Here is an 11696-nt window from a genome sequence, read left to right as displayed (position 1 = left end):
CACATGCTTCAGTGTCCACCCTGAACTAGTACAAAAGGGACCTGATTTCCAGAGAGATGGTAGCCATCTGAAGGAGGGCAACTCAAAATAAGACCTCTCCTAATGACCTCCTCCCAAATCAGTTGTCATTGAAAAAAATAGTGGTCTAACTCCATTTCAAGAGAAAACAAATATTTCTATGAAACCAGGGTGACTATGTGTAACTTGTAGGTCTTGTTTCAGGGACAAATTTGTTCCAAGGCTGAGATCTTGTCCACTAGATTCTAGGCTAAAAGAGAGAGGTTTAGCATGTAAATGTTGACACAACCTTAGGCTGTAGCAATGAGGGGGAGCTGGAGGGGTGGTTTGAATAAATCTTCTCCTTAATCCTTGTGAGGGGCCTAAATGAGACATTCACTTTCTATATCAGGTTTCATTCCATGAAAGGCTCCTGAAGATATAGCTCATAAACCACGCAGGAGCAGATACGGTGTAAGCTGAAGGGTTAAAGGGCCGAAGAAGACTCTGTAATTCTCAGAAATGGGGAACAGATGGTGTTTGACATTTTAAGAGCTCACAATTTCCTCCACCCCTACTTACCTTTCTGATATTGTGAGTTGTTGAATGGAAATACAGCAAGATGTCATTGAATATGCTGTTTCTTCTCTGCAGCTTCTTCTGTTTCAGCCATAAAATGAACAAGCAAGACAGTAAGAGCATATGCAGAATAGCAGGATAGGAACATCAGCTGGGATACAGTGGAGTAGCTCCATTGATGCCTATGGCATTACTTTGATTTACATCAATTAGGATCCAGCCCATAGACTTTGTTTTACATAAATCATCTCTACAGATCAGATCAGAGGTGTTTAATTGAATTCATCGTGCACTTTCACTATTCTGCCTGCAATGCTGGGGCTGGTCCACAGAGGTCAATGGAAACTTTTTACATCATATAGGAGAGAGTTAGAAAGTTACAGAGGGAAAAAGAAAGAGGTGGATAGTGGATGACATGAAGAGAAGGAGAACAGGAAGAACAGTCAGATGAGTAAGGGGCAGGTGAGCAGGAAGAAGAACAGAGAGTTCAGCAGCAATGGAACAGCTTGAAATGTTTATAATAAAATCCAAGCCAGTAAAACACATCAGATTTGTGTTTCCTCAGGACCCCCAAAATTAGAGAAGTTCAAAAGATGGAAAGGAGAAGGCTAAGGCTTAGGGACTCCATTGCTTCTTCTAGCTTGGCTAGAAAACTGCAGGCAAATGTTCAAAAGCTGGAGTGCCCAGCCTTGGACGTTGCTTCATACCCTTCAACCGCCGTAATAAAAGCACCGCCGCGTATCATGTATCAGTGTCCCCAAGCTTAAAAATGGTGGTTGGAGCATTTGAATGTAAGCTCATTTGATGAGCTTTAGTTGAAGCGCCCCTGCTGCCATTTTTAACGCAGGGGGTGCTGATACACGAGATGCAGGAGGCTGCTGGAGTGTGGTAAATATCATGCTCCAGCACTCTTAATTAATCAGGTCTGCTCTGATGTGCTGTAATTACAGCGCATCAGAGAAACCTCCAGGCTCGTGTACGGGCACCCCAAGTGATCCATTGACATAAATAACGCTAGTAACAGATTGGCATGATCATCAACAGGTTTGCTTATTTAGTGTGAGCAAACCTGGGCTGCCTTTATGCGATCTGCCTCCAAATCATTCAAAATTCCATTCACAGAGGAAAAACTTGGCTTCTGAGGCATTTTACCACAATGTAGCCCCAGGAACAGTTAGACATTCAGTGATAACAAGAAATAACTTCCAGGCCCAGAACCTGCTCTCGGGTACATGAATAAAACCAACAGGGTTATACAGGGAAAAGGGTGGATAGCATTTTGTCAACTGTGCCTTTGCCAAGGAGTTGAACAATGCTGTTCAGTCTGGGTCTGATCTCAAGCCTCCTAAATTGGTGGGGGGAGGCCCCCCACTGTCTTCACTGGCCCGATATAGCTCACTTTTCAAAATTTCTACCATGCGACTATCAAATCTAGGCCCTAAACTCTAGGGGCACCTTGAGGCCTGCAAAGAAGTATGGATGAGAACCAGTGGAAGGGCGCACGTGCATGGAGTTCGGAGTTCCCTGCAGCTAGAGTCTACCTGTAATAAATAGGTGTTGTTCATTTGATCCTATCCAATGTTTTAACTTGGTTACAAAACACAATTGCGGTTCCTCTGTACACTACAAATTGGAGCCATAAAATAAGTAGGACAGAGAACAAGCATGCTCTAAGTAGTTCCTATGGCAGAGTATGTAGTGGGTTGTTAAAAGTGCCTCCAAACTCTGTGCTGCTCCCAGTACTCCAGCTAGTTCATTTAAAACCAGTGGAGGTATCTCAACACTAACCTGCAGTGTAGACATACCAAAACTCTGCTTCCTTTGAAGTCAATGGGAAAACTCTGATTGATTTTAATGGGAGTGGAGTTAAACTAAAGTTAAAGAGCTTCTGAAAAAATAATTACATTTTGCAATTTACTTACAAAATCATTTATTTTGGCTCTTTTACCTGGGTGACATGATAGCTGGGTATCTTTCATCCTCACTTGTGTCATTTGGTTCATCCATATCTTTCATTCTGTTTATATTTTCCTCAGAAATAGGTAATGCTGATGGAGTTGCTCTGCTGAATACGTCCTTAATATATGCATGAGAGAGATTCAGTGTTTTCTTAAACATTCTCCTTTGATTTAGTGTCCCTTTCAATCCTCAGTGATAATAACTAGTCAGTGCATTACCTTGAGATTTAAGGATTTTTCTCCAAAGTTTTCTCTCTCCCTTATTTCTAACCCAAATAAGAGCTGGCCAGAGTCCAAGTAATTTTCCATATTGACAGCCTCTGCTCACCTGAATCCAGTTGGGAGGCAGCCTAGATCTGCCTTCCTCTAAAATATAAAGTTCCAGTAGGCTAAAAATCCCCCAACTTTTTATTCAGTGGTAGCAGGTCAGCCACATGTTGGCCTCAGTTTCCTGCTGATGAGCTCATCGTTGTCATCAGCATCTGTTTTCTGTGAAACCAGATTCTACCCTTTCTTTAGCACGCAGCGTACTACTTTATTCTGTGACAACCATTACTGAAGCAACGACTCAGTCTAAGGGTAGCAGATTGTGTCCCTTACCTGCAAGTATCAGTGCACATTTCTCCAACATCCAAGACCCACATCCTTCAAGCTGTTGCATGTGAAAAGACTGGAATGTAGTTGTAGCCTTTTGTCGGCAGATTGTGGGGTCACGTGTAATGCCACCAAAGTGAGTGAAGAAATACCAGTGTTTGAGAGTAGAATCAGACTGTTTATGTACAGAGGAAGGGCCAAATATGGCTCTAAATTACACCACTGCAAATGCAAGATGACTTGGTCAAATTAGGTAAATTTATTATAGGTTCACATTAGTGTAAATCTGAAGCCAGCCTTTGGCCCAAGGTTTGTGACCTGAAAAGTTACTGTCAACTTCTACCCTCAGAGATACCTCTATGAACATCTGATAAACCTGATACCGACTCAGGGAGCTCAAAGAAACACAAACATGGACCCGTACAACTACTTTTCTAGCAGATAAATATCCTCTGTGAATCAGGATGGGAAGGGAGAATGCAAAACACATTAATTAGTGGTCCTCCTATTTAATTTAACCATGTTTTATGTAACAAGGGCAGTATTGCCCTTAACACAAGAAATGATGTCAGCAGAGGCAGAACAAGGAAGTGAGTGACGTGGATTACAGCAAGACCCTATAGGTGAGATGCCTGATATGACTTTGTGGGTTATGCAGCTTGACTTTACTCATTTAACTTTGAGGGCAACCTGTAGTAAGAGGGAGGATACTGGAGAGTTTAGTCATGGTAACCCAGCTGTAAGAACTGCATGCTAAGGAAAGAGTTGTGATGGAAGATGGAGAATGGTACAGGCATAAAAGATAGCATGAAAGGTCAGATGTCATGTGAAAGGGGATGGATGACACCACAGTGACTGGCATCTGCATACTAGCACCTGCAGTGATGTAATTTATCACCATGCTCTATAAATCCCAAGACAGAGACACAAAGTGAGTGACCAGATGAGGAGACCTGGAATAAAGAATGGAAGGGATCCTCACTCTGATGTGGTGCTCACAGAAGCTGAGCACCACATCAGAGTGAGGATCCAGATTCCAGAAGAGATGCCAAAAGAGTGAACTGATGTAAGGAAGGTGAGGTGATGTGGTCAGTAGGGGTGTGCGAAATGGGCCATATTTGATTTGGATTCAGCTGAATCGAATTGGGGACAGCTTTAAATGTTTTTTCTACATGCCTTAAGGTACCAGATGGCTCATGAATGCTGAGGTGGTGAAGCAGATGGAGTGTCCCACAGAAGTGTTGGGGAGCCCCCCGCATGCTCACAGAAAACCTGGAAGTGGACTGGAAATACTTCTGGTCCACTTCTGGGTCCACTGCCTAGCATACTGGGCCCCCCCCTACATCCCCCCTGGCACAGTGATCGGGTGTGGAGGGATCCTGGCTGCCCCCCCGGACACAGGAGGCACCAGTCACTAAGCTGGGGAGGCACAGGAGGGTCCCCCACACACTCCCCGGAGGACCCAGAAGTGGACCAGAAGTACTTCTTGTCCTCTTCCAGGTCTGCTGCTCAGCATGCTGGAGAGCCCCCTGTGCTCCTGTGGGACACTCCATCCACCTCAGCATCTCAGCATTCATGAGCCACCTGGTACCTTGAGGTACATAGAAAAAACATTTAAAGCTCTGTCTATATCCGAATCGCTGAATCTTTCCGAAACTCTCCAAATAATTTTGGAGGGTTCTGATTTGATTTGGAGAGATTAAAGGGTCCCCTGATTTGATTGGGATTTGGAGAGTCAGCCACCAAATCAGGCCGAATCTCCACTGAATTGAATCAGGGACTGAAGCCTTGTACAGCCGTAATGGTCAGCAAGTCAGGCAAAGCAAACTATGGGTGTGACCCTGTTCTGTTTGGCTAGGGACAGACGTTACACATAAACTGATTTAAGTGATCAGAAACTGGTTTAAACCTGTAACAGATCAGATGTTCAGTGCACATAAACCAGTTTAAAAATGGCTGAAACCAGTTTGAGATAAATGGGGTTGAATGTAGTATCAGACTTAACTGATTTGGGTCAAACTGGTTAATATACTGTCTGTCCCAGACCCCTTCCTGGTTTAAGGTACACCAGACTCCCCCAGCATCCCGGCATGCTCTCTGGGCTGAGCAGAGCTCTCTGCTGTACCGCAGAGCTGGCCCCTCTCTTCTGCTGCCTGGCTGGAGCTCCGGCAGAGACTGCAGGCATCTGCCTGCCTTCCCCCGCTCCCCTCACCCCCACTTCACTACTCCCTGCTAAGCAATCCCTCATCCCCTCTGCCTTATACAGATACTCTCAACATTTGCTAGCTGACCACATGCTGGTTATGGTCCATGCTATGGGAGACAAAGGCAAAATCAACAGGTAGCTGGTAATGTCCCTGTGTTGTTTTCCTAATGGGGTGATAAACACTGAGTTAGGGGTGACAAATACTATGTTATCAATTCCCTGCTGGGCTGGTCAGGAGTGGGGAGGGAACCCCTCTCTAATCACAGCATCCTGCCGTGGCCTGGCCATTCCCCTTAGCTCAGCAGCATGGAAGGGGAGGGAAGGCTGCTCTAGCACCCCCTGGCTTCTAGTCTGCACCACTTCAGGCATGTGCCTGCATTTTTCTAGTCCAGAGGGGATGTCTGTATGGTTACAAACTGATTCAGCCTAGCCAGGTTAGACAAACTTGCAAAGATTGAATCAATTCAGGCTCAGGCTTTTTGAATGTCTGTCCCTAGCCTTTGAAGTCACTGGCTAAACCCTAGGGATTTTTAGCAGCAGTATATGGGATTGAGGAGACATAAAAACATTCTTATGTTCTTCTGAGGCACTGCTAATTCTTCTATATCCTGCTTGTGTAGTAGGTTGTCTCATCTCTGCAGTCCATTATAAATTAGACCACTCCTACTATATCAGGGGAATAAGCAGGATGGTGAAGTTGAAAGGAGGGAGAGCTTGGTCCAGCATAGGAAGAAATTTGCTATATATTGGTTGATGCCTCCAGCACTTAAATGGTTGCTGTGTGACTCAGCTGTGCAACTGAAATCAAAATGAAGCAACTCTTAACCCCAATTTTTCTCCCTAGTCTTTTTGTTTTTGCCTGGGATATTCTGTACAATTATCCTGGGATAGAATAGTACTCCGAGGAATTCTTATCCTGCCCAAGATTTCATACGGGAACGGTTCAAACCAAAGGCCAGACTTTCATCTGATGTGAAGTGGCAAAATTGTGTGAGCTTCTATGGAACAAGAGAGCTGTCTGTACCAGCTGGAGACGTGGTCCTTAGTTTCTGAGACCAAAGTGTTAACAATCAAAGCAGGTTCTGTTGCTCTGCTGAAGGAAATGACATTAGTGAAAGTATTTCACAAAATGCTGGACACTTTCCAGTCAGACACATATTTTCATTATGTTTAAATACTCATGTTGGCGTGTCAATTAACTCAGCCTCTTAAGGGAGGAAGGGGTGTTCATGAAGGTAATGTTATATATTTTCTCATTTTCGCAGACACATTTGATTTCATCGAGGGAGAAGCCATCATCTGTAAGAAAAATATATATTCTGACACTAAGGTACAATGCTATTCTTTTAGGCTTCCCTGCTGAAATAATCATCATAATACCTAGCTCTCATCTAGTGTTTGTCAGCAGCAGGGCTTAAAGCCTTTAACCAAGGAGGCTAGTATCATTAACCACGCTCTACAGATGGGGAAACTGAGGCACAGAATTGGCAAATGAGTAGCTCCCAAATCACCAGGCCCATGGCAGAGCTGGGAATAAAACTTGTACCTGCCTGGCCCCTGTGTTGTGTTATATTCACTAGATCTCTGCTCAGCCAGAGATGATTCTCGATAGGAACCAGTGAAATGTAATACAAATAACCTAAGCATGATCTCACTTTCCTACAGTCTCCACACTTGCATTGACAGACAATTCCTCTGAATCCTGTTCTTTATGATGGGAGGGGACCTAAGGCAGCAAAAACAGCTCTGCAGGAGATGACAGCGTTTATCTGCTGTTCTTATATGTGAAACAAGGTGGGGCGGGTGCAACATGGCTCAGTTCAAGGAACCAGTTTAAGGGTAGGTGGAACGGACGCATGGGACTTGCATTCATGCAAAGTCAGGACCAACCAACTCCTCAGGCAGGAAGTTCAGAAGCTGTGGCTTCTAGTTCAGCCTTAGGGGCTAGAAGAGCAGCTGTGCAGGGGTTGTGGAGCTGCAGCATGCCCTTTGCAGCGACCGTGCATTGTATTCCTGGGCCCCTGTGTGGTTCCACTGAGAGAGTCTATTAATCCTGAGCATGCGCCCTGTGCCCGCGTGCGTAGTCCATGGTGTGTGGCATACTCTTGCTACGTCGCTTGCTCTGTTCCTTGCTTGCTCTTTCGGCATTGCCCTTTTATGGTGACTAAGGAGTGGTTGTAAGGTCTTTTTTTTTTTTTTATTTCTTGCTGGGGTTCTTTGGAATTTGCTCCGTATATTTTGAGGGGAAAGGAGTAATTAGGTGAGGATGTACCCTGGGGCATTGTTGGAGGAGATATGGTCTAGTGGTTAGAGCCCTGAATTGGGACTTGGATGACCTGGCTTTGTCACCAGCTCCTGGGGTGACCTTGGGTAATCAAATAAATAAATACACTGAATGAATACATCAGTAAATAAATCATTTCACCTCCCTTTGTATCAACTTCCCCATCAGTGAAGTGGGGAGAAAGACCTTCTTTGAAGGCTTCTTCTCAAATGCTTTGAGATCCATGGATGAAAATCCGTCTGTAAGAGTTCGGTAATTTTAAGTATGCAAATTATGATACCCCTATAGAAACCTTGGTCATTCAAATATAACGGATATCCTTTACCTATAAAATAAAGCTGGACCTATAAATGGAATTCTGTCCTATGGGAAAGTTCAGCATTGCAAAATGTGCCTTTGCCCTGAATCAGGATAAAAAGTTAAAATGTTCAAATTTTTCACAGAGCAGAAATTCCCAGGTACTCTGATTCAGAAACACTGAAGCTTCCTTGTTGATAGGAAGGTCATTGTTATGCTCTGGTCAGCTCTGGTAAGGCCCTGATGGGAATATTTTGTCCAGTTTTGGGCACTGGTGTTTAAGAAAGATGTAGACACTAAAGAGACTCCAGAGGAGTGCAAGAAGACTTATAAGATGTTTAGAAAACATGTCTTATAAGGGAAGATTGAGGAAACTTTTGTGTTGCTGCTTTTTGCCCCTGGGCCTGCCTCTGCACATATGCTCCAGTACATGGCAATTGTGCTGAGTGGAGTAGTGGGGGTTGGGGCCGGCATCTGTGCTGGACACAGTAGCCTTACTTGGGGTCCTGGGGGCTTCCCAGGGCACCAGCAGTGCTGATCTGGCCCCGTAGAGCCTGGCTGGCAGCCGGAGTATGGTTCTGGACAGCCTGGCTCTATTTCTGGTGGTGCACGCTGCTGCCATGTGCAAGACACCGCCTTTTTCAGCAGCAGGTTTTTTTGGCATTAGATCTCCTGGTGTCAAATGTTGGCTCCGCACTGCAAACTAGAAGTGCCGTGCACAGGTGCGCATCTGCTGCATGTGGTTTGCGGTGCCTCAAACAGCTTTGAGGCACTGCAAAGCGCCCATTTGCACTCATCTGGATTTGCCCTCCATGTCCTTTGAGGGGAAGACAAGAAGTAATTGGTTTAATTTGCATAACAGAGAGCCTAAGATAGATAATAGGAAACCTTCCTGACTAGAAGGAGCGCTGAGCACTGGAAGGGGGAGGCTGTTAAATGCTTGCCTTTTAGGTTTTTAGCCTCCTTGTCAGGGATGAGCTAGGTACCTTTGCTCTTGCCTTAGAGCGTTGGCATGGACTAGCTGGCCTCCTGAGGTTCCTTCTCACCCTGTGACTCCGTGAAATGGTTTGTTTTGTTGATGGCTACACATTATAATGAAAATGATTCAACTGATTAGACAGCTGGCTCCGTGGTAGGACCCAAAGGGTATCAATTGATGGAATTGAGTCATTATGGTGGAAGGTGACCAGCGGCATCCCACAGGGCTCAGTACCCAGACCAGTGCTCTTCAACGTGTGTATTGATGATTCGGATCCAGGTATTATAAGCAAACTGGCAAAATTCGCTGAAGACACCAAACTTTGAGTGTGGTCTTGCTAAAGGAAATACAGGCCGACCTGGACAGGCTTGTGAGGCGGGCAGACCTCAACTGAATGTCATTTAACAGAGAGAAATGTAAAGGGATCCACTTGGGGAGAAATAATCCACAACACACTTACAGGCTCGGCAGTGCTACACTTGCCAGCGTCACAACTGAACAGGACCTGGGCGTCATGGTTGACAACAAAATGAACGTGAGCCACCAATGCGATGCCGTAGCTGGCAGAGCTAATCAAGCACTGGCATGCATCCACTGAGGCATCTCGAGCAGGGCAAAGGATGGCATCCTCCCACTCTTCTCAGCCTTGGTGAGACCGAAGCTGGAGTGCTGCATCCATTTTTGGGTGCCACACTTCAAGAAGGATGTGGAGAAGCTTGAGAGAGTCCAAAGGAGGGCCACATGCATGATTAGAGGCCTAGAGACCGGGTCACATGAAGAAAGGCTGAAAGACTTGGGGCTGTTCAGCCTGGAGAAGAGAAGACTCAGAGGGGACCTGGTGGCAGCTTACAAATATACAGGGGCATACATCAGGTCTTGGGGGAGCATCTATGGGAGAGGACAAGAAATAATGGGCACAGGGTGATTGAAGGTTGCTCCAGGCTGGACATAAGGAAAAACTTCTTTACAACTTGAGTGCTGAGGGTTTCGAACAGGCTCCCCCCAGAAGTGGTAGAGTCACCCACCCTGGTGATCTGCAAGAGGACCCTTGACACCCATCTTGCTGGGGTACTCTGATCCCAGTGGTCTTCCCTGTCCAGGTACAGGGGGGCTGGATGCAATGATCTGTAAGGTCCCTTCCAGCCCTTAGCAACTATGAAACAGAATTTTTCATAGGAAAAAACTATTTCAGTGAAACTTTTAGTTATCTTCCTCATGTGGCGACATATTATTCTATATTAAATAGAATACATGCCGAGTGCTTTATTAGAGAGAGGCAAATTGCTTCTATCCCAGGCACGCCTGGCGGATTCTTTTTCAGGGTAATCTCACTCTTAATGCATGAAATAATTGTGGGTGTGTCTACACAAGACGTTTACTGTGCAGTTGGCTAATTAACTGAGCAGTAAACATCTTGGCACCTCTATTAGGGGGCACCAAACCAATAAACTCTGCAGTAAATACAAGTACTACCCTTCTGTGGAGTTGTGCATATGCAGATGCTGCCACAGCTGTCTGGGGCACAGGGTGCTTCCCTGTGGGGCTAGCTGGCAGGCAGCCCCCATGCCGAAGCTCTCTTGTGGCTCAGCCAGCACACAGAGCCTGGTTGGAGCAGCTCTGGGCTGGCGGGCTGACCTCCCAGGTCCCCAGCCTGGGCTGCTCCGACTGGGCTTCATGTGCAGTGCATAGGTGTAGACGCCCTATGTGTAGGAGGTTGTGTCTGTGGCATTGTACTCTGCCCTCCCTGGGATGAGCTGGAATCTTTTTCGAATCTGGGTAGACAGATGTAGGGTCAAAGGCATCTTTCTTCTTTTTAGCCCTGTGGTGTTTTGTAGCAGAAGCCAGACCCCCGGCAGCAGGTCTCCAAAGGGGAAATGGTAGTTATTTTCCCCTTTAGTAGTTCCCTGCAAGGTTTAAGCTGGGAGGACTGATCCAGCTCCTCATAATTCCCAGGGAGTGAGAAGGCAATTGAAAAAAAATTAAGTAACAATAAAGCTGCAGAGAGCAGAGACCTAATTGTCTCTGTCTTCTGAGCCTCATTGCAGGTTATCTAGAAATTCCTTTGGGCCTTATACATGCTAATACCCAGTAATGTGCAGGGCGATGTTGTTATTCAGTAATCACCTGATATTTATTTACCAATCAACCTCATTAAATCACCATGTAATTAAATACTAGTTATTTGGAACTCTTTGCTCTGCAGCTTTGATTGACTGGGCGTGCCTACATGTGTCACTATGGCGATGTTGTTACTGTGCTGTCATTTAGTACGCCCTTTTGGAAGTACTAAAAGGCGGCGCAGTAACAGCCTGTACCACATTATACTTGCTGTGCCGTGCATGGTTATTTTTAGGCACTGCATTGCTGTAGCACTATGGTGACGTAGCTGCAGCATCACAGTTCTTGTCTGTGGACACCAGATCGCTGTAGTGTGTTGCTATGATGACGTAGCATCACATGTAGATGCACCCACTGACTTTAAGTAGGAGTGAAAGCTGCTCTTGCCTCCAGAGGTAGAGGTTACAGCCATATGTGCCAACTTGAGGACTGATGCTCCCGGGATATGAATGGGTGCCACTGAGCAGTAACTCAACTGCTTTGGGACTCTGTACCAGTGCACAGCACTCGACCTTGACTACTGCATTCCAGTCATTCATTTGCTTTAATTCCCATCTTTAAAATGTCATGCCATGCATGAATGGGCTTTAGCACAGACCATTCAGGGTGAGATGTGTCTCAGTAGAGGACATACCTATGTTTAGTGACCTTCCTAAATTGCAGTGGAAGTGCACTGTGCAGTGA

Source organism: Crocodylus porosus, unplaced genomic scaffold, assembly GCF_001723895.1.
Source record: "Crocodylus porosus isolate Cpor-Errol unplaced genomic scaffold, CroPor_comp1, whole genome shotgun sequence".
NCBI lineage: Eukaryota > Metazoa > Chordata > Crocodylia > Crocodylidae > Crocodylus > Crocodylus porosus.
The sequence above is the reverse complement of the archived record's forward strand: the minus strand, read 5'-3'. Positions refer to the sequence as shown.